The sequence below is a fragment of the Sus scrofa genome, chromosome 7 (assembly GCF_054392235.1).
Source record: "Sus scrofa isolate SSC_HxYL_T2T_F1_AM1 chromosome 7, Sscrofa_HxYL_maternal_Yorkshire_Landrace_v2.0, whole genome shotgun sequence".
Lineage (NCBI taxonomy): Eukaryota > Metazoa > Chordata > Mammalia > Artiodactyla > Suidae > Sus > Sus scrofa.
The window spans coordinates 1,279,912-1,303,844 of NC_139389.1; the positions used below are offsets into that span (position 1 = coordinate 1,279,912).

The 23,933-nt window shown below is 50.5% G+C and overlaps 1 protein-coding gene and 1 long non-coding RNA gene across 5 annotated transcripts in view; both read right to left on the reverse strand.

Moving 5' to 3' along the window:
- GMDS (GDP-mannose 4,6-dehydratase) overlaps positions 1 to 23,933 on the reverse strand; it is a 434,734-nt gene that overhangs the window by 366,466 nt on the left and 44,335 nt on the right. The gene's annotated exons all lie outside the window — the stretch shown is intronic.
- Positions 9,603 to 22,445, reverse strand: LOC146401127 (uncharacterized). Its single transcript, XR_014809443.1, has 2 exons — positions 18,226 to 22,445; positions 9,603 to 11,683 (listed from the first exon to the last, which is right to left on the reverse strand). It is a non-coding gene; the product is annotated as an uncharacterized LOC146401127 (long non-coding RNA).

Genomic DNA, 23,933 nt, shown 5'->3' on the forward strand with positions numbered 1-23,933 from the left:
CCCAGGGCTTTTCCGTTTGGGAGTTTTCCTTTCTTCCTTCTTCTGCTGCCTTTTTTTGAAAAAAAGGTCTTAAAAGTACCTTCTACGTCCCAGAAGGAAGACAACATACTTAGAAGACCCTCTGTGCAGCTCTGCTCTGTATGCTGAGCCGAATTTAATTTTCATTAACAAGGTGCTCAAAGCTAACCCTGCCATGACGCAGTATTCACGGTTAAAGTCTGTATTTTATCATTTCTGCCAGAGTCGCTCATTCCACCTGGGACATAATACTGGGGGAAAATAAACACATGTCAATGATTTCTGTCCTTTTTTTTTTTAGGAGTCAGTATATACAGACTAACAGCACCAGGAACGGACTGGGAGGACAACAAAATCAAACCCTGCTGCAGAGGTGAAACAAATCAGCGAAATTTTGCCCACCTAGAGAAGCACCTGTTTCAGGTTAATCAGGCACAATAATCAAACCACATTCAACAGACCGGATGGTTCTGCCAACTGTGTAGATAGTGGCCACATACTGAATGCTGATCATTCAATATATTTAATAAAAGAGCTATGGGGAGCCAGTATTTCTAAGTGTATTAATACCTCTTTCTTTAATTGTTACACGGCACCAAGTATAAATTATCTCTTTCCATCCCACGAAAAAATGATACAGACTCAGTAAAAGTTCACAGTTTCCAACCCATCTAAATATTTAGCAATTTGAATATAAACAGGACTACACTGGTTTTACAGGGGCGAATTTCCCTTGGATGTGCCTGAATTACAGTGATATACCAGAATATACCAAAAATGTATTTTTACACTTTTGTTTATAAGGCAAATTAGCCTAAAAATATTTAATTTTATGTTTATTGACGATTCTCCCAACAGAAGTATATATACCCTTAAAAATAATCACCACATAAATAGGAATGGGTTCGAGTGAATTCTGAATAAAGTTTACAATAAACGCGCAGGCTAGCCGGTGCTAGCTATGTAACCGTGGGCACGCGGGCTGCACCATCTCGCTAAGAGGCTCAGGCTGAGGTGGTGAGCGCTTACCGTCAGTGTACGACGGCGTGCGAAGCCCCCGCCGTGGCCTCGGGCTCACGGTGGCGTCCCCAGGCTTACTGTCTTCATTGGGCATTGCTGTTCACTATGTGCACAGAAAGCTGCTCTCCGTCTCTGAGCGGCTACATGCAATGTTACTCCTCTGAACTGAGGTCTCCAACGGCCATTCTCACACTTTGAGTCAATCTCTCGCACTCCTCACGAGTTTTATCACACTCACGTGTTATTTTTACTTTTTTCTCTGGATTATTTTGCTTTGTCTTTAACCTCATTCTAAGAAAATGTTAGCCTTGAAAACATGTTAGAAATGAAGTCTATGGCTGCAATTTACTTTCAAATGCGTAAAAAATAAGACGGTTTACCGGATGGATAGAAGGAAGACATATATATATCATGTGCCAAACACACTTTATCATCTATACGATACATACGATAAAGCAAATACAATAAAATGCTAATGGCAGAACAATAAGGGAGAGTTCACTGCAAAATTATTTCATTTATGCTGTATGAAATGGTCAAAATAAAATTTGGGGAAAAAATAAATAGAGTAAATGCTTCTTTTCCTAAGACAAAATTTTAAAAATATGACTATAAATTTTAAAATGTACTCCTTAAAATATTTCATGTTATGGTACCAAGAGTTTTCAGGAACACTGACTTAAACTGGCATTTGCTAATCTGGGCTAGTTTCCAAATTAAAGGTGGAACCTTCTGGTAGAAAGCCCGCCATACGTACAGGTCATCATAGCTGAGAGGTCAGCGCCACAAACACGGACACTTCTCTGACGTGAAAACGTGAATGTTGTCAACAAACACCTAAGCCCACATTCTTATCTCCTTATAGTTGAGCTTTATTTCTGTTCAAATGATACTTAAATTCTCTCTACTAAACAGACAACTAAATCCAAGAGTACCTTCCTTAAAAGGCTATTTATGATCAACTTAAATTCACTCCAATTACTGTACTGGTCAATCTGAAAAGTATTTAAAAGAGTAAGAACTTCTTCCTGCCACTAGTGAATGAGTGCAATCAGATGAGAAAGAACATAAAAATCATGACTTTGCAAATGACGCCCTTGTGCGCCTGAAAAGTAAGACTCTATTAAATCAGTTGGTTTCAAAACCATATTCAGAATCAAGAGTTTTCCAATTTAAAACCAATATTATACTGAGGGAAACTATCCTATTTATACTAGCAAGAAAATCTGAATTCCTAAAAGCAGAGTTAACAAAATATTAACAGGAGTCATGTAAAGAAAACCTACTTTTAAATATCCAAGGACAATCTTTGCTCTTGGACTAGGAGATTCAACGTTGCGAAGATATCCACTGTAGCCTAACTAACCTTAAATCTCTTCCAACGCCAGATTCCAGGGTGCGGGACAGCAAGCGGCAAGACCATGTGCTAGAGTCAAATAAACAGGCAGGAATAACCTAGAAACCCTGGAGGAGACCCCCGGGGGAGTCAGTCGTGAAAATGATGTTTCATGAAGACACCACAAAGCAGAGCATCAGTGATGCAATCGCATCCTGGATGCAGCCCCACAACACACAGGCACGTGGGCTCAGATGAAGGCATCATACTTCAACCGACCAAGAAGAGATGGATTATTCAGCAGTGACGCTGGGAAGGAGCATTTTAGGAAAAAAATAAAGGTACAGCCCTACCGCAGTCTTGACACTGAACTGTATTTCAGAGACAACAAAGTTTAAAAACGAAATCTTAAACATATGAGGAAAAGACCAGATAAATGTATTTATAATCTTAAAGCAAGGCATACAGGAAGCAGACCATAAAGAAAAGAACTGATGACTTGATTGACTACAGAAAAATTTTAAGTTTCTTTAGGGCCAAAAAAATATCAAATGGTTAAAAAGCAAATGAGGAAATGGAAGGGAAAAATTATCTTCAATGCGACAGAAAGACCAAGTGTCCACATATGTTAAAAACACGTCTAAGGAGTTCCCATCGTGGCAAAGTGGAAACGAAACCGACTAGGAACCATGAGGTTAAGGGTTCGATCCCTGGCCTTGCTCAGTGGGTTAAGGATCCGGCATTGCCATGAGCTGTGGTGTAGGTCGCACACGCGGCTCGGATCCCGTGTTGCTGTGGCTGTGGTGTAGGCCGGTGGCTCCAGCTGCGATTAGATCCCTAGGCTGGGAACCTCCACATGCCGCAGGTGCGGCCCTAAAAAGACAAAAAAAACAAAAAAAACAAAAACTCATCTAAGAAGAAAAACAAAGAGTCCAATAGGAAAAACGGCATAGAAGAGAAAATGTACATATAAACAATCACTATATATGCAAAGACATTGACCCCTACTCAAAGTGAAATAAATAAAATCCAAACGGGGTATCATGGCTCAGCAGCAACGAACCTGACCAGTATCCATGAGGATATGGGTTGGATCCCTGGCCTCACTCGGCGGGTTAAGGATCCCGCACTGCCGTGGCTGTGGCGTAGGCCAGCAGCTCCGATTCACGCCCCCAGCCTGGGAACTTCCATGTACCGCGGGTGCAGCCCTAAAAAAAAGCCCAAATAAACAAACCAACAAAAAACACAGGGTATCAACACCATACTTTTTACCCAATTTTACACGTGCGTGAACACGTTCAGTCCAGCAAGGGGTCAACTTCTACGCAGAATGTAACATTTCTGTACGTCTTTAAAGGCCATGCGCTGGGACGCGCAGGAAAACACCTCTGAGAAGATGCACCGACACCTGTGCCCTGATGGAGAGGAGGACCCCTGGGGAAGGGGGGACTGCGGGGGTCGGGCTCTGTCTGGTCTAAAGAATGCTTTTGGGCAAGAAGTTCGGACGTGATTCTCAAGGCTGCCTCTGTGCGTTCATCCCTATGTATTCTCTCACGTTGCTCCCGACAGCACAGATGACGCCAAGCCGCAATCACATTTTCTAAGAATTCAAATAAAAAGACGCTATTTCATGGCGTGTTTTAGACACAAAGGTGGGGAAAAACGTGCAGCAGAGTTAGTCTTTCTCCTTGAGAGGCTGGCCAAGCCCACATTTTCCTGGACTAAAGAGAAGAAACGGCCTGTGAAGACACACAAAGATCCTATTTGGGAAATCTTACTTCTATTTCAGATACTCTATTCGCTATCAAAATGGCATACTAAATAAATTTTCTGCTTGGTTCAGATTTCTGGTAATAATTTTCATTAACTAATGCACAAAAACAATGTTTGAAAAGCACTCTTATACTCAAAATGAAATTAAGACACTGGGAAGTGGTTGGGATCCATAATTCTGATTTTGGCACATAAAACAGGAAAAAAAGTCAAGACCACAAGTATGTACCAACTCGTTTTCCAACTCAAACTCAGGAAAAAATGTTTCCACCTAAACTCAGGCCACTCAACATCCAGATATTTGTTGTCTGGGGCCATTCAAAACTTCTTCTAGGTTTTTAGCATTAGCCGAACAAATCTCAATAAGTGCATGCATTGAGATGTAATTACAAGAATGGCCACATAAAAGCTGAATTTTTCAAACTGTTTATCACAAAGGACCTGAGCTTCTAGCCAGACCCACCTGTGTGCTGTGTTCTATCTGGTTAAAGGCAAGTTCAATAAAAGCCTCTGATTGAGGAGATGCAAAAAAAAAAAATTTTTTTTATTTTTTAAAGTTTAGCTCAGACCAAGCCAGGTCATTCCAAGGAGCACTGTAAATGGCTGAGCCATCCAAAATGCATTCAATCGTTCACCTACAGCTCTTCATCTGCTTCCTGTGGCTCAGCGTAATATCAAACTTTAAAGAGACTCAACACTTGAATCGATTTCTTTATTTTTCAACTCCTAATATATGTAAACTGACTACTTTTTAAATGTTTCCCAAACCACAGGTGAGGCTCCTGCTCAGGGGATGCTCGTTCTCAGGTCCTTCCTCAGTCCTGGCCCAAGTAGGCGAGGAACAGTGAACACTTTCATCTTAAAGACACCAACTAACTTCTGCAAATGAGCTTCATGTGCCCAAAGAGACACAGCGCAGGGGTTCAAATCACGGGGGCGTCTTATCCCCAATGAAAAGTTTACGTATAACCAGGTCTATCTCTGCTCGTTCTCAATAATACATTTCACAGACAACACACAGAAGGAGATGAGAACGTGCAAAAAGACAATGACTTTTTTCTCTTAATTTGACAACTAATAAAGAAATCAGAAAATTGGACAGTTTCCAAAAATGAAGCAGATGCCCTGAGCGCCTTGAGAGCTAACTACTGCTGCCCTGTATATCTTTTGGGGCGAAACCTTGTGACCAAGTGGCCAGAATTCATTTTGAGTCTCTCCTGTGAAAGAAAGCATTTTCTGTCCTCACCAGCAACATACAGCAGCTTGCTCGACGCTGCAGCCTCCCTGCATCTGACCCCCAGGAGAGCTTGTCCCGGCAGCAAAGAGGAACGGGACTGTGCAACTATAAATACAATAAAATGCATTGAAAAAAATAACATTCAAACAACTCTGAAAAAAGAAAATAGCAAATTCCTGTCGTGCCTCAGCGGTAACAAACCCAACTAGTATCCATGAGGCCATAGGTTCGATCCTTGGCCTCGCTCAGTGGGTTAAGGATCCAGCGTGGCTGTGGCTGTGGTGTAGGCCGGCAACTGCAGTTCCGATTCGACCCCTAGCCTGGGAACCTCCATGTGCCGCAGGTGCGGCCCTGAAAAAAGAGAATAAAAAAAAGAACATAAAGTTTTCAAACGCAGGCACCACGTGCACAGGAGTTCCTATTAGCCCAGCTCCTTGGGGGAAATGAGTGGGGGGGCAGTGCCCTGGCGCCTCTCCTGCAGCAGCAGCTCCCCCGCCCCCCCAAGCTAGGGAGCAGGGGGAGGGGCAAGGTGCCGAGAGTGTCCTTGTGACCAGCTAACAACTACGAATTGAAAGGTAGGTTTATGAAACCACAGAACGCGTACAATCATTTCAGAAGACTTTTGTTTTTTGGCCATGCCCTCAGCACGTGGAAGTTCCTTGGCCAGGGATCGAACGCACACCACAGCAGCGACATCGCCCAGATCCTTAACCCACTGCGCGAGAACTCCCGAAAGGATATTTTAGACCGACCTACTTACAAAATCAAACAGCTGTAAAGAATACACCAGCCCCCAGGAAATTCTGAAATGTTTGGCATTTATTACAAGAGCGTACGAGGACTACCTGTTTTGAAGATTCGAGGAAGGCGGGAAACTGACAAGCTGTTGCCAAATGTTAGGGAAAATCTAAACAGACAGTACAGTGGCTTTCCTTTGTATCTTTTCAGATGACAGCGCTTGCTGCCCTGGGCTTAGAAAATCAAATACAGTACTCAGTCCTCCGAAAACTGGCTCCCCGTACTTGTAAGCTGTGTGTCTCATCTCAAGGCAAAGCGTGAAGGGCACAAGCACCGGGCAAAGAGATTTTCAATCACTCGGAAGCAGCTTTCTGGGGAGATTCATTCCTATGTATGTTCCTATCGCTGCGACTTCCAAAAAAGCTCTTACTGGAAAAAAAATGATACTGATTTTTTATGAAGAAAATCTAATGATGACTCCTAAGTCCTAGAAGGGAGAGGGCCAAGCCACACAGAGTGCAGGCCCATCACATCGCCCAACAAACAAACGATGAAGCAAATCGTGAACTAAGAAGACTAGGCACACACCCAAAACCGATTTTCACAGGAAGCAAGAAGGTGTTGGTTTTCCAAAATATAGTCTTAGAGTAGAGAACTATTAAAGACTCTAGTCTTAGAGTGATAACTCTTCAAATAAGATTGTCTTGATACTTTGGGGTTTTTAAAATCAAAAACCTTTAAATTTCATCATGTGACCATCAAAGGAAATGACCTTTTTCTTATCACAAACTCAGGTCAGGAAGAGAGAACATGATTCTATCACTGCTGGAGTTCCCGTCGTGGCTCAGTGGTTAACGAATCTGACTAGGAACCTCGAGGCTGCGGGTTCCATCCCTGGCCTTGCTCAGTGGGTTAAGGATCCGGCGTTGCCGTGAGCTGCGGTGTAGGTCGCAGACGCAGCTTGGATCCCGCGTTGCTATGGCTGTGGTGTAGGCTGGCAGCAACAGCTCCGATTAGACCCCTAGCCCAGGAACTTCCATATGCCACGGGTGCGGCCCTAGAAAAGACAAATAGACAAAAAAAAAAAAAAAGAAAAAAGAAAAAAAATACACTAAATACCACTGTTTCTAAAAAGGCTTAGTGTCTTTAGGAGTAGGTATTAGCTCTGCCTCTCTTCATGAGAACTTTCTACACTGAATATGCTCCTATTTTCTTTCCACACACCAAATACCAACCCATCCTTTCTCCCGTGTCCTGTTAAAATGAGAAGAAAGCAAAAAGCACTGAGTTTTAAAAAAGAGCCAAATGCCACAGCTTTGCCCACATTGCTCAATGTGCCGGAGAGAACATAAAACTATCACCAAAATGTGATCATTCAAGAAAAACACAGAACTAATTCCGATTGTTCCCCACCTATGCACATCCTAAGCCGTGTCCCTCCATGTTACGGAGGAAGCCTGCTTTTGTGTAAAGTGCAGGAATGAGCAGCTCAACTCTCTTACAAAAGCAGCAGAGCACAGGCTGCCTTTATAAGCTCCTCATGCTCCAGGGCAGAGCTTCCAGGGCAGGCCATCTTGTCAAACAGCACGTTCAGTCCCCACCCGGGGGGGAGGGGGCAGGGACTGCCACCTGCAGACAGGCTCACAGGGACAGGCCCTCTGCGACCATGCCCCAGGCCGAAGGGTCCAGCGAGATCCCCTGACCAGTGCTCGCTCAAGCACACAGCACCCCTCTGCCTCCCTTCCGAAGGTGGACACCGTGACACGGCAGCTTCCAAGACCGATGGGAGCCATGGGCCTTAGAGCCATGCTCAGTGAGCCAGGGGCACGCAGGTGGTAAAGCCCCCAGACCAGACCAGTGACCAAGGCCCGGACCCCCAAGACCACCCACCCCCATGCAGATCGCAGCCCCAACGCTGCCTCCGCCAAAGATCCCCAAGCGCATCCCGTGGTGGGAGTAAACGTTCTCGCTGCGAAAGGAAATCTGCAGGCAGAGGGGGGACCCGCCAAAGGGACAGGGCTTTGGGACCGAGGAAACCGCGAGCCACTGGGCAGCGGGCAGCGGTCGGAGGTGAATGGAACGCTTGCAAACGTGTTTCACCGGCGGCCCGCTTTGCGGAAGAGCGCCACGGGGGAGAAACAAAACAGGAATCCTTCAATTCCTCTATTAGCCAACACAATCATGTGTTTCGCCTAAGCTGATGCTGGCACCGCTGGGCAGGCTTCCTTCGCTGCGTGCAGGTAAAACAAGAAGCAGAACAAACAGGCCCAGCGAGGCAGAGGCCCTGCCCTGCGTCTCTCCAGGACGGACAACTGCTGGAAGAGCACCCTAAATCCCGCCTGCCCAACGCCCTTCCGACCCACGCTTGTCTCTGAACCCATCGCTGAAACCTAAACAAACCTCGGCCCCAAACCACGGCCTGCTCCGGGCTCGGCTCCCACGGCGGCCTCCTGCCACCTTGCCTGGCCCAAATCGACTTCCCTTCACAGCCTCCTGGGGCACAGCAGGTCAGGGCAGTCACTAGAGCGGCTGACAGCTGCGGCACAGGTTCGATCCCCGGCCCGGGCAGGAACTCCTGTGTGCCTCGGGGCAGCCCATAAAAAACCACACATGGCTGAGCTGCATCCAGAATGGAGACAGAGACCACAGGCTGCCCCAGTCGACCTGCCAGTAACTCCCCGAGAGGGGGCCCAACTCACAGGAAGGCCTTTCTAGGGCACGGTGAGGCCCGAACACCGAAGAACGCACACATGTCCTGTGACCACTGTTTGGGCCTTTTTCCCGCTGAAAAATGAAGATGAAACATGAAGTAAACTTTCTAATTGACCTCGAATACCTACCATCCTGACAGCAACACGAAGCGGCAGCCCCAGGGGACAATGCCTCCGAGGACCTGAGCGTAGGAAGTTCACCCCTGGTCAGCATCACTGGCCACCACTGGTCACTCTTTCCTGAGAAGCCCCGTCGGAAACCTGCTGACCCTCTGACGGCACCCAGACCACACGCCGCCTCTCCTTCACGCTGGGAGAGAGGCGGGCGGGGGCGCCGCACGACCAACCGCTGCATCCAGGTGGGTCCCTGGGCTCTTCCTTCAGCAACTGCATCTGCCACCTGCCCCCGCCGCCCCCGTGCATCTGAACCACCCCGACACCAGCAGGGTGGGAGGGGGCCTCCGCCACCCCCGCCCCAGTCCCGAGCTGTGCGCCACCAACAGCGCCACGGAGACCAAGGATCTCAGAGCTAAGTCGGCAGGAAAAGAAGCCATGGAAAATAAGAGCAGCGGGCGGAGGGACCAGGGTGCGAAATAACAAGCACAGGCGCTTGGCCAGATTCAAAGGGGGCACACTTTCCCTCGATATTTTCAAGTGTCGACACTTTACAAAATACAACCAAATCTCTCCACCTCCTGTTAAGTTAAACCAAGCCTAACTTTGAGGGTATAGTATTAAATGTGGACCAAAAAGTAATCTCTTAAACTTCTTTCTTTCTTTCTTTCTTTCTTTCTTTCTTTCTTTCTTTCTTTTTTGGCCTTGCCCGTGGCATGTGCAAGTTCACAGGCCAGGGACTGAACCCAAGCTACAGAAATGACAAGGCCAAATTCCTAACCACTAGGCCACCAGGGACTCCCTAAAAATTCCGTGTAAGTAATATGCGCAAACATGCAGTTTTACAGTCATATTATATCAGCTCCACACACGGCAGTGTAAATGAGCAAGAAAGCCAACAAAAATTAACTACGACTTACAAACCATCCTTTTAGAGTACTCAGAAGCAACTACGATCCATTTAAGCCTAAAATGAACATATTTTAAAATAAATTTTAAAAGAAACGTAAATTTCTCTACCTATAAAAAAAAAGTCACACTGTATTTTCCAGAATATTTTTACGAGAGTTTTTCCTTCACAAACCACAACTTACATCACATTCTATATCTGGCCCTGGGAGGGTGAATCTGGATTGTGGTTCTGCGCCAGGAGAACGACACAAAGCAGCTCCCACGGGTGGCACATCGGGTGCTGTGCAGGTGTGTGACGAACACAGGTGCTCTCGTAACCCTCACGAAGACCAGAGTGGGCTCGGGGACATCCCACAGGCAACACGGAGGCCCCCGCACCCAGAACGAACTCAGCCGAGGTCTGAGCCCCACGTCCAGGGAATTCATTTACATGTGAACCTGAAATCAACTCTGCAGCGACAACGCAGTTTACGAAACCAACACGGATTACAAAGAGGCTCACAAACAGCTAAAATATGTACTGTGAGGCGAGTAAAACAACCCTTCAGCTCTTTGAGACACTTTCAATGAACTGGGTCCGCAGCACTATACACTAAGATAGTTGTACAGTCTCAATTCTGCTCGAGTTGGAGTCGACCCCTCGACGGAAACAAGCTACTCAAACAGCAATGAATGATGCGCGTGCCACCAGGTGTTCACGGAGCACCCCCAGCGCCACCATTCTGAACTTGGCAGGCCGGTGGGGACAAGCAGGGCAGGGGCGAAGAGAGGTGCGCCCCCACGGCTTCCCTGGGACGCGGACGCCGTCCGGGTGAGCCTGGGGAGCCGACATTCATTGTCCCCGTCCTAACAAAGCTGCGCTGTGAGGCGCTGACCCAGAGGCGGCTGCGAGCCCCGTGGTCAGCTTCTCTGGGACAGACCAAGAGCTCCATCGGGCCGGGGAGACGACGAAGGCCCTACGGAGGAACCAAAGCACCCTTTCAAGCCGAGTTACCTTGTCCCGAACTCTCCCTGAAACGCAAATAAGGGTTTGGTTTCAAAGGACTTCCTGGCTGTGACTCAGCTGCAAAAAAAGGCAGAAGGAAAAGAAAGCCAAGCCCTCAACCAAAGCCAGAGTCGCTAAGGACAGGCGTCGCTGTCAATAAACTCACAAGCAAGATCTGCCGCAGATAAGCTACAGTGCAGCTAATTCACTCGGGGGAACAGAGGGCTGGCTCTAGGTGTGTGTTTTACACCACACCCCGTCCACCAAGGAAAAGAGCATTCTGCCAGGGAACATCTTAATGACACAGGAAATTGTCTCTGCCGGATACGGTCACTGCTTTCCGAGGCAAAACCTCTGGAGAATAAATTGGCCCCAGGGCCACACCAGGATAAATATTCTAGCGTCGATTTAAAACACGCAAGGAAGCCGTTTTCCGAAGATGCAAAGCACACCTGACAGACAGTGTGGGTGCCGAGCGAGTCCTGATCCTGCCTCCAGCGACACGACCTTGCGCTTGAGTAAGACGCAGGGTAAGGGGCCAGGTTTTGCTCTGGTGCCAAGGAACTGATCGGACAAATCCAGTGGTCCTCACATTCTCTTCCCATGGAACCCAGTGTTCCACAGGCGAAGACATGCTTTTCTGCAGCTTCAATCAAGTAACAGACGCCTTTCACAAAGGCCTTGCCCATAAGTTTTTCTCACACCGCTGGGGCTTGAAACTGTGTGCCATGAGCAAGCAGAAAAGACTGTCTAACGGAAAAGAGTAAACTTACTTTTGTGTTTCCGGGTTGGGTTTTGGTTTTTTGGTTCTTTGGGTTTTTTGCTTTTTAGGGCCGCACCTGCAGCATACGGAGGATTCCAGGCTAGGAGTCGAACTGGAGGTGCAGTTGCCGGTCTACACCACAGCCACAGCAACCGGGGAATCCGAGCTGCATCTGCAACCCACACCACAGCTCAGGCAACACCATCCTTAACGCAATGAGCGAGGCCAGAGATTGAACCTTCAACCTCATGAATACTAGTCTGATTCCTTTCAGCCGAGCCATGACAGGAACTCCTCCGGGTCAGAATTTTTTAACTTCATACTTTAAACAGTTTCATGTATTGCTAGTGAAATTACTCCTGGTTCAACTGATAGAATCAAAGGTACCAGATTTGGGAGTTCCCACTGCAGTGGGTTAAGAATCCAACTGCAGCAGCTCGGGTCCTGCACAGGCATGGGTTTGGTCCCCACCCCAGGAACTTCCATGTGCCATGGGTGCAGCCATTTAAAAAAAAAAAAAAAAAAAAAAAGATACCAGGTTTTCACATTCCACCACACACACACACATACACAAACACACAGAGCCCTTCCTGGTACTCTGAGATTGGGGTCAGACTAGAGGCTCACTGGGTTAGTTGCACCTAAAAAGCAATAGAGCACAGGGTAAGCTACTCAATACTGTGCAATGGTCTATACGGGAAAAGAAGCTGGGAAGGATCCATGTGCGTGTATAACTGATCCACTCTGCTGGAAAGGAGCCATGTAAGTGCGTAACTGACCCACTTCGACCCACACCTGAAATTCACAGAACTTCGTACGTCAACTACACTCCAGTAAAATTCATTAAAAAAAACCTCAGCCGTGGGTTGAGAGGAGACGACTCACTGCTTCGCAGGCGACCCTGGTCTCCAGTCCTGGGGCCACTGCAACCTCACCCACCCCACCGCTTGTCACCCCACACGCCTGGGACCCCCTAAGAGTAAGACATAGAGGAGCGGCAGCCACTGAGGGACAACACCCTCTGCTCCTCTCACTGATCCCAGCACTGAGGCTGGTGTGAAAGTGCCACCAGGGGCCTGGGACACTCGAGATGGACGACACACGCCCAGGAGGCTCAGTTTGTAACCAGCGATGGTGAGTGGGTGGCTCAGGTGACAGCAAGAAACTCTGCGGACAATGACCAGGGACTAGAAAAACTGCCAGGGAGTTCCTGCCGTGGCTCAGCAGAAACGAACCAGACATGTACCCGTGAGGACGCCAATTCCATCCCTGGTCTCGGCCAGTGGGTTAAGGATCCGGCGTTGCTGTAAGCTGTGGTGTAGGTCGAAGATGTGGGTCAGATGTGGTGTAGGCCTCGGTTAGAGCTCTGATTCAACCTCTAGGCTTGGGAACTTCCATATGCCACAAGTGCAGCCCTAAAAAGATGAAGAATAAAAAAAAAAAAAGGACCCCCCCCCAAAAAAAACCAAAAACAAAACAAAAACTGCCAGGAGAAAGACATGTCATCTGCCTTGACCTTCAGGTAGAAAAAGAATTATCAATGAAAAGTCAGATTCCCAAACCGAGCCATGTCACACAAATTCTCACGCCTGGGAGAGGCAAGTTCTAAAGAGCTGTATCAGTCAGAGCCCCCCAGGGCAGCAACCGTGTGTGTGTGTGTGTGTGTGTGTGTGTGTGTGTGTAAGAGATTTAGCACAAGGAACCAGGTCACATAAGTAAGGAGGCTGAGAAGTTCCAAGACACGCAGTCTGAAAGCTGGAGGCCCAGGGGAGGCCATGGGAGGCTCCAGTCCAAAGCCAGCAGGTCAGGACCCAAAAGCTAGCTCTCAGTCAGAGCCTGCGGTTAGGATGCAAGGCCACCAGAGGTCCCAGCGCAGGGCCACCTGGCAGGAGGAGCTCTCTCACTTGCAAGAGGGTCAGCCTTTGGTTCTGCTCAGGCTTGAGGAGGACCTGGAGGGAGGACCTACCCCACAAGAGGGGCACCTGCTTTCCTCAGTCCAAGGTTCAAGGTTAATCTCATCCAGAAACACCCAGAATCCTGAATCCTGTTTGACCAAGTGTCTGAGCACCCGCGGCCCAGGCAGCAGACATGAGAAACTGTTCCAAGTGCATATTCCTCGACTGGGGGGCGCCCATGTGCAGCACAGCTCCTCAAACCAAAACTAATCTCAAATACAGAGAGTAACTGAGTCATAAGCCAGCCTAACCTGACACGGCCTCCCAGGTACAAGTGAAAAGGCTCTGGTCCTTCCCCAGAAGAGAAGGGAGTCCTCAGGCCACGTTTGCTCTGCTCCTCAATGCGCCACGAGGTACCTCCCGTGACGTAAAACCCGAAACATTTAAATACTCTGATATCAAGGTAATACATCTTAAGCTGCATGATAAAGGAGGGAAGAAAACAGAGGTAGGCAGACAGACAAGTAGGTAGGTAGGTAGACAGACAGGTAGATAGGCAGGTCAACAGACAGGTAGGTACACAGGTAAGTGGGTAGACAGGTAGACAGGTAGGTAGACAGGTAGACAAGTTGGTAAACAGGGAGGTAGACAGGTAAACAGGTAGGAAGACAGACAGGGAGATAAGTAGGTAGGTAGACAGGTAGGCAGACAGGTAGGTGGGTAAACAGACAGGTAGGCAGACAGGTAGGTGGGTAGACAGACAGGTAGGTAAACAGGTAGACAGACAGGGAGAGAGACGGGGGGTAGACAGACAGGGAGGTAAAATGTACACGTACACACTGGGTGTGCACACACACGCACACACGCAGACTCATAAGAAAAGGAGGAGGGGAGTTCCCGTCGTGGTGCAGTGGTTAACGAATCCAACTAGGAACCATGAGGTTGCAGGTTCGATCCCTGGCCTTGCTCAGTGGGTTAAGGATCCGGCGTTGCCGTGAGCTGTGGTGTAGGTTGCAGATGCAGCTCGGATCCCATGTTGCTATGGCTGTGGTGTAGGCTGGTGGCTACAGCTCGGATTAGACCCCTAGCCTGGGAACCTCCATATGCAGCGGGTGCAGCCCTAGAAAAGGCAAAAAGACAAAAAAAAAAAAAAAAAAAAAGAAAAAGAAAAAAAAGGAGGAGGAAATCCTCACGACAACTGCAGTCCTGTCCCCATCACTGGCCACGGGGCTGTAGCTGGCACGTTGACCCAACTCCCTTCAGTGCCCATTCTGTATCCCTTTGCCTTCGGCGAGCACCTCGGCTGCTGTGGTTCTTCACCCGCTGAGGTGACCCAAACCGTCACCCCTCAAGGGCCTAGACCATTGCAAGCCCTGCCCGATGGGGCTGCTGTAATTGTCCATGGACCTCAACACAGAGCTTGCTGAGTCTAAGGCCCACGGACCGGGTTCCCTTGTTCCAGGATGTCCCTCCCTGCCTCCACTAGAGCAGCAGTCCGGCACGGTGGCCAGGTCGGCCATTCCAGCCAGCACCGTAACTCCCTCTTTACCTGCTGACCCAGAGGCAGGAGGAGCCGCAGGTGGCCGGGTGAGTCTGGACTTCCACGTCGGGTGACTTTGCCAGACGAAGAGCTGAGGGCCTGGCACCTGCTGCTTTGCTCAAGCAAGGACACCACAGCTTGCACAGCAGCCACACACCCTCTCCCCGGGCGAGGCTCACGGTAGCGCCATCTCGCCCCAACACCCTGGGTCCTAGCACAGGCCAAGTAGGCCAGGCGATGGGTGTGCCCGAAGCCACCCCTGCATCCTTCAAGGTCCTGACAGAGGCACTAATCTCTGTACCCCGCTGCACCCCAGGACACACCGCCCCTCCAGGTTCACTCTTCGCCTTGGTCCAAGCAGTTCTGGTGGCTTTCAGCGGGCCCTTCCCACTGGTCAAGGAACCGGCACCAGGGCTGTGCCAGCTGCCACGTACATCTCCAAGCAGACAGGCCCAGACGGGGAGGACTGCCAGGACGGGGCAGGGACCACCAGGAACGGACGTGTGTGAGCTCCCGCGGATCATCTGACCGCCCTGAGTCCTACTCCGACTAATGACCTTGGGGGTCTCCTGGAATTAGTGTCAGTGCAGAGCTGGGGTCCCCTAGATTTAGGATCAGCTCAGGGCATGAAAAACCCAACTATTTCCTCTTCCCCTGGTGGAAGGCACAGGTCCCTTTGGTGGAGGCTGGGCCAGACTAAGAGCAGACATTTCAGGCGGGGTACTGCCCCCCTCCCACGGGAGCTGGCCCCCCCCACTGCGGGAGTTCCGGCCCACTCGCCAGCTGAGGGGATGAGTCTGCTTTTAGGATTCAGGTTCGACTCCGTCCACTTGACCGAGAACATTTCTGCTCGCCCGGGTCAAGCGAGGCTGTAGCAGCCTTCCTACCGTAGCGGCTTCCAGGAGCCCGAGCATCAACCAGCCGCAGAGGGGAGCGGGGGGCGGGGATGAGAGCGGGTCAGGCTGGTCTGACGGCTGCTAACTCAACCCCAACCCTCTCTGCAACCTGGCGGCCCCACGGCCAAGGAGACCGTCATTCCACAGGAAGACACACAGGAACCCCCCCCCGCCCCGTCTCCTGCCCCTCCCCTCCCCCAGGTGACGCCTTTCCCTGCACGCTCGCCCCCCAAGACAGGCCTCCTCCTCCGAGCACCCCGGCCTCTTCCAGCCCAGCACAGCCCCTTCCACCTCCCTGCCGCCTGTTACGCTGTTGTCTTCATCCCAACTCCCTGGGACGCCTCTGGGAAGCTCCTCCGCCCACTGACTGCTGGCTGCACCCCGTGGGCAGCAGTCGCTCTTCCAGCAGCAAAGGAGCCTGGACCGGAGCATCTCCACGGTCCCGCCAGCTGCCGACCGCGGCACGCGAGCACCGCAGCGCAGAGCACGCGGTGTCCAGGACAGCAGCGTGGCCATGGCCCCCCAGGCACGGCTCCAGGCCCCCACCCTGGGCGGGACAGCTGGCCCAGGCACCTCTGCTCCTGCCCTCTTCCCACGCTGTCCCTCAGGAGAACAGATGAATCGGTGATACTGATGCTGCAGCTCCTCCTGTCTGCGGCCCCGGGAGGCTCTGCAAACAGCAGGGAGCGAAGGGTGCTGCTCCCCAGGGAAGGACCTCGGACCAAAGCCACCTCCAGGCCCGACGGCTGCACCTGCACCACAGCAAGGCCTGAGGCTCACGGGAGCAGATGCTCCCCGCTCCGGGCCAACAAAACGCAAGCTTCACTGCTCACAAAGAAATGTCCCCAAGCCTCCGTATCTCTTCGCCGTAGGTGACAAATGTGATTTGGACACGGTTCAGAGAGGGGATCCTTTGCAGAAAAGGCCCAGCCGGGATTTCATTTCAGGCCCCACAAGTCGAGCCCCTGACCGCTCTTCTCTGCTGTACTTTCTCAAGTTGAAGGCATGGGTTACATTCTTCAGATACCAGCCAGGACACACTGACAGCTTATCTTAAAATACAGTCTCGAAACAGGGCAAGAGAGATGCCAAATAGGGCTCTGTTTCGAAGGCTACATTTCAAACAGCCATGAAGGCAGGACCGAAATCGTTGAAGGGGCGCCACTCCGAATACTTAGAGGAAGGAAGGCCACCCTCGATCTTCACGGGCTCTAGGCCTTCACAGTCAAAAGGAGAGCAGAACAGCAGCTGATGTTTTAAACTCCCTCTGGACGCACGGTCCTGACAAGACGCAGCGCGGAGATTAGGAATCGTGTCCCATGAATGCGGAGAGGTTAAGCGGTCGAGTGTTTGAGAAAGATGCTGCGATTCAAACAGAATGCATGGATTTCACTTTAGGTTCCACAATCAAAGGTGCGGGGGCAAAACTAAAAATCTGAACATCTGGGGTAACTTCAAACACAGGCAGTGTTACATTCACCAGACAGAAACCGAGGGCGAGTTGGCACCCAGAAGGCACTTTAAAAACCTGAAGTCACATTTCCCCAAGGTGATGAACCAAGGTCCAGCTGATACAAAAATCAGCTTCAAAATGCTCACAAAAACCAGCTCACTCAACAACAGGTAACGGTTTAAAGCAACCAGGCAGCTCCAGCCCGCCCCAAAAGGCAGTATCATTTTAAGTCTGCTGGGGACACAGAGACACCAAGAAGTTAATGGGCCCAGTTGCAACCGGACGAGGCCTCTCCCCGAGGGCCCATAAAACAGTTGCAGGACCTCACGCCTCTTCCACACGAGGGCACCCTCGGCCATGGCTGCAGACGGCCGTCCGGTCCGCCACACGCTGCCAGGACAGAAGGCGCTCCACGGTGGTGACTGTCCCTTCGGCATCAGCGGAGGAAGCCCCCGTTCCTTTCAGAGAGCCCGCAGCCCTTTATCCTGGCTACTGCATGCGGTAAACAGAGCTTACCTACGCTCTAGACTCACCCGATGGGCCAGTTACCTTTCTGAAGACTTCAAGCTCTAAAAACCAACACACAGCAAACAAAAACTACGACTCATAAGTATCCCTCCATCAAATCGATAGCGTTACAAATGACAAATACACAATGGCCAGGGAATTCAGGAACTCATGACCCTGAGTTCAGGAGTCTGTGTTTGTGATCTGAGGAGTAAAGCATATGAGGCTGTCGCACAAGCGCCAAGGGCCCTCTTAAGAAACGGCGTGATGAGCTCTCACCTGTATTCCAACAGCAACACGAATAACAAGAAAGGAGGAAGAGGGGACGGGGAAATTTAACCTGCTCAACAGGAGTCCCTTTGGCGAGACAGAACGACTTATGCAACCTAATCTACCCCAGATAAATTCCATGAGAACTCCAAGGGGTGGGGGGAGGTCCCGTCGTGGCTCAGCTGGGGTTAAGACCACAACGCAGTACCCGCCTCGCTCCTTGGGTTAAGGACCTGGCATTGCCGTGAGCTGTGATGTAGGTCACAGATGCGGCTGGGTCCAGTGTTGCCGTGGCTGTGGTGTAGGCCTCAGCTGCGGCTCTGATTCGACCCCTAGCCCAGGAACTGCCATATACGCACAGATGCCACCCTAAAAAGAAAAAGAAAAAAGACAAAGGAGTGAAGGGAGGGAAAGGGAGAGAGAGGCAGGCCTAGTCAACTACCCCACAAAGACCAGAGATACAGTACAGAGAGGGCACTGCAGAGTACAGGGCTATGATTTCTCGCTCTCTCTCTCTCTCTCTCTCTCTCTCTCTCTCTCACACACACACACACACACACACACACAGTTTACAATTAATAAGCATTCAAAATTACTCAGCAAAATGATGATGAAAACACCAGAAACCACAGACTACACATCCAGGAGTCCTAGAACAAAACTTGGGGAGACAAGGATTAACCAAGGGTTGGATTAAGGCAGCAAGAAGAAAGCCTCGGCGTTCAGGCTGGGCCGCGGGCCTCTGGTAACCTCCTCAATTCGCCACAGCCAGCAGGTACGGCCTCCACCGCCAATGCCACTTGCTGGGAAGCAGTTCTCCTGGTCGCTGCTGTCCCCGCAGAGCTTGCCAGCAGAGGCACCCAAGGGCCTGCTGGCCCAACCTGTCTTCCGAGGTGTCTGACCGTGACCCGCTGTAAAGATAAAGGACCTCCGTCCTAAGAGATCTCGGTTCCCTGAGCCCAGGGCTCCTTTTCCGCAGCGGGGCCCACCGCACACACAGAGCACACCCCGCCGTCTTCATTCCGCCCTGGGAAAACAGGGCGTCGGCGGCGAGAGCAGGAAAACGGCTGCTGCCACAGGGAACAGTCTTTCGTCTCTGCCTCAAGGCCTTCAGCCTCCAGCAGCACCCAGGGAAGCGGCAGACTAACGTGTCAGCTGGTAAGCAGGGAAAACTCGCAGACCCTCCACAGGGTCTGCGATAAGCAGACAGCAATGACAGCAATAAGCATTTTCTAGGTGCCATGCCCTGAGCAGCCCATCATGCGGTAAAGAGTATTTCTATTACTTTCATTTCATAGACGCAGTCACTGAACAAATATTTATCAAGTGTCAATTATGCGCCACGCCCCGTTCTAGGTGCTCAAAATAGAGCTGTGAGGAAGTCCTTGCCATCAGGGATGAAATGATGTGATGATGAAACTAAGTCCAGAGAGGAGTTGCCTTGTGGCTCAGGGGACTAAGGATCCAGTGCTGTCACTGCAGTGGCCGGGTCGCTGCTGCAATGCTGTTCAGTCCCCAGCTGGGGACTTCAGCATGCTGCAGAATCAAGTCTAGAGAACCTAGGAAGCGTGCCCAGGGCCAAGTAAGTCAGGGGGCCTGGCTGCCTATAAGCGAGGGGGCCAGGCTGCACCTGGACAGCAGGACTGTCCAGAGCCCACGCTTCTTAACCACACAGCACAGCGCCTCCCACGCCCTGGTGATACAAAGGACCTGCCCACATTTTCCAAATACCAGTGTGCTTATTAGCATCATCTGGCACCATATTCTGCTGTAAAAAAAACAGGGCACCTGGAAGAAACATCTGACTGTAGATCTGGGCAGTGAGATTGCTCTCGAAGGATGTGAGAAAGCATGGAAGTATCTCAGAATCCTGGAACTATATTTGAAGGACCCTGGAGGAACCTAAACAGACCCACGAGAGGCCAAATTTGAGCATCTTTGGTGAGAACTGTGATGGATTAAAGCATATGAAATGCGTCTATCATGACACTTAAAAAAATTCCACCCTCATAGGCCATGAGGGTTATGAGATGAACCGTGCCCACCTCCCCCTCACCCCAAAACATGCACGTGCTGCAGTCCAGCCCCCGACACCTCAGAAAGTGCTGACCAGAAAACAGGCCTCTTAAGAGGTGGCTCAAGTACAAAGAGGCCGTGGGTGACCTGAACCCAACAGACCAGTGTCCCTGTAAGGAAGCACGAGGACACAGGCAACCGACGCCAAGCGCCAAGCAGGGGCGACAAGTCGAAGGCGGCCCCAGAGCAGGTGAGCAGAGGAGCATGCTCCGAGGGAAGCCAGCCCTGCCCACGTCAACCCGACTTCTGTATCCAGGCCCATGAGAGGAGCAGTGAGGGCAGAAGAACCACCCAAGAGCAGACAAACCCGAGAGGCCTTCGCAGAGTGTGGAATTCAAAAGACATCTTCCCGCCGTACGTAACACAGAGCGCTAACGTGGACCCACTGTACGCGGGGAGGTCTACTCAGCGTTCTGGAAATCTCACGTGGGGAGAAGGAGGGACACGTGCACATGAGTAACTGACTCACACCGCTGTATGCCTGAGACGAACACGGCACTGTCGACCACTGGACTCCGGCGCAAATTTTTAAAAACAGTACCTTCCAGACACCACAGCGCACCGAAGAAATGCACATATATGAGGGGGAAAAAACCTCCCAACCCAGAACACATTAACAGGGAGTGCCTGTCATGGCGCAGTGGTTAACGAACCCAACTAGGATCCATGAGGACACGGGTTCAATCCCCAGCCTCACTCAGTGGGTTAAGGATCTGGCATTGCTGTGAGCTACGGTATAGCCTGCAAACCCGGCTCAGATCCCACGTTGCTGTGGCCGTGGTACACGCCGGCAACTACGCTCTGATTCAACCCCTAGTCTGGGAACCTCCATATGCTGCAGGTGCAGCCTTAAAAAGACCAAAAAAAAAAATACGCTAACAATAAAAAATAAGAAGGCAGAAGTATACCCAAGCTTCCCTGCTATAAAGGTCATTATAAATGATTTTTAACTCCCCTCTATTAAAGTCTCTCGGATTAAAGGGAAAAAATAAGATACCACCTCTCCAAACAAGCAGGTCTCGAGTATATGCAGCACATAAAAACAAAAGAGGAAGTAGCAAAATCAGCGCAAGAGCAAAAGCAGCTCTGCGGGGCAAGGCACTCAGTGGAGCCACCACCAAGACGTAAGAGTCCTGCGTCTCTGTGTCCAGTATCCCTGAGCCGAAAGAATGAAAAGAACTAAAAAGATAAGAAGCAGAAGTTACTAGATGGAGATGTGCCTGGAAAGCAGCCCCACAAAAACCTCAAAGCTGCAAGGAGCACCCACCTCGCCCCCATCAACGTATCTGTAGGAAAAACATTACAAAGCACAGAGGACTGGCCTTCAGTAACTGATAAAGTTAATGGGTCTGTGTCAGACTCTGTAATTCACATACATCCTCCTTTTAAGAATTAATGGGAGTTCCCGTTGTGGCGCAGCGGAAACAAATCCAACTAGGAACCATGAGGTTGCGGGTTCGATCCCCGGCCTCGCTCAGGGGGTTAAGAATGCGGCGTTGCCATGAGCTGTGGTGTAGGTCGCAGACGCAGCTGGGATCCAGCGTTGCTGCGGCTGTGGTGTAGGCCGGCGGCCACAGCTCCAATTGGACCCCTAGCCTGGGAACCTCCATATGCCACGGGTGCAGCCCCATAAAGCAAAAAAAAAAAAAAAAAGAATTAATGGACCATTTATGAAAACTGGTGATATAGCAGGACACAAAGAAAATTTCAAAAAATTCCTAACAAATATAAACAGCACAAAGCTGCAGCCTCAAAGTCCAAATCAATAAAATTAGTCACCAATTTTAAATTTAAAATGTTAGAATTTTAAAAACACAACACTTAAGTGACTCGTGGGACAGAAAGAAAATCAAATGTGCAATCAGAGCTTATGTTAAAAATAAGACACGGGGGAGTTCCCGTCGTGGCGCAGTGGTTAACGAATCCGACTAGGAACCATGAGGTTGCGGGTTCGGTCCCTGCCCTTGCTCAGTGGGTTAACGATCCGGCGTTGCCGTGAGCTGTGGTGTAGGTTGCAGACACGGCTCGGATCCCGCGATGCTGTGGCTCTGGCGTAGGCCGGTGGCTACAGCTCCGATTGGACCCCTAGCCTGGGAACCTCCATATGCCGCGGGAGCGGCCCAAGAAATAGCAACAACAACAACAACAAAGACAAAAGACAAAAAAAAAAAAAAAAAAACCAAAAAAAAAAAAAAAAAAAATAAGACACGACTACTTAGGAAATATAACTGGATGCTCCAAAGAGAATCTATGGCCCTCAGCCTGGCATTATCAGGCAAACAAAAATTTCCCTGTCGACTACAGTTTCTTCCCAAAAAGGGGTGGGGGTGGGAATTTTCCATTCACAGTAAGAAAGTAAACAAGTTACAGCACAAGTCCATAGTTTCGATAACACACCTCAGAATGAACCAGTTTCAGGACACTCGTGCCAGTGGATGGTTGATAAAATGAACCGGCACCAGATGCTTCCAAGTGCTCATGGGGCGGGGAGGCAGAGAGGGCAGGAGGCAGAGTGTGCGTCCAGAGGGTCCGAGAAGCAGAGACGGAGGACAGAGCAGGAGCTGAATACGGACTCACTTCGCTTAGCGTCGGCGGGCTCATCCTCCGCAGCAGGCACGAGCCAAGGCTCGCAGAGCCAAGAGCCAAAGCGCCAACAGGAGCTAGGAGGGAATGACCGCCCGACGGCCCGGTCACAAGCCCGGGGAGCGGCTCGGCTGCGAGCCTCTTCGGGAGCACTCCCAGGGGAACATTCAGCCTGGGGTCTGAGGTCACAGAGCGCACGTCTCCGTGAACACTGAGCAGTCGGCGGCCTTGCACCCGAGGAGCTCCCACACGTCAAGGACCTGAGTGTGTCAGGACCTGGGCAACCTTCCCCTCCGTCGCCACGGAGCAAACCGGACCCCGTCTCTGGCCAAAGACCACGCGGCCAGCACCGGGGTGGCGCGGGGCTGCAGCCCAGGCGGCAGGACATCTGAGCTCCTGAGAAGCACGCGGAGGCTCAGCAGCAGGTGCCAGGCGAACACCACCCAGTCACGGCCCTGGACGCCCCACTCACCCCGTAAACACCTGCCCAGCATCTCTGTGTGGAGGATCTGCGCCCGGACGCTGGAGGCGCGAAGTTCTCGAATTTCAAAAAATGCAAACTGGAGTTCCTGTCATGGCTCAGTGGTTGACGGACCCAACTAGTAACCATGAGGTGGCGGGTTCCATCACTGGCTTTGCTCAGTGGGTTAAGGATCTGGCGTTGCCGTCAGTTGCGGTGTAGGTTGCAGACGTGGCTCAGATCTGGCGTGGCTGTGGCTGTGGAGTAGGCCGGCAGCTACAGCTCCAATGGGACCCCTGGCCTGGGAACTTCCATATGCTGCAGGTGTGGCCCTAAAAAGACAAAAACAAAAAAAAAAGCACACAAATTTACTATCCACGTCAAAAAGTTTGGAGCTACATGAGCAAGCACTTGCAGATGAGTAAGTGCGTTTAAAGCACTTTCTCCCAACCTTCCTGTTAAAGGCTCCTCGGTCTCACATGGAAAATCCAGAAGGCCAGGCTCAAACCCGCTCACTTCATTTTTTTAAACGATGCCTGCAGAATAGTTCCCATTTTTCTGCATGAGGACGATTCTTCTGTTTTCCGAGTATGACCGTCCTAACTTCTTAAATTTTGTTTTAATCTCAAATATTGTTCAGATGGTC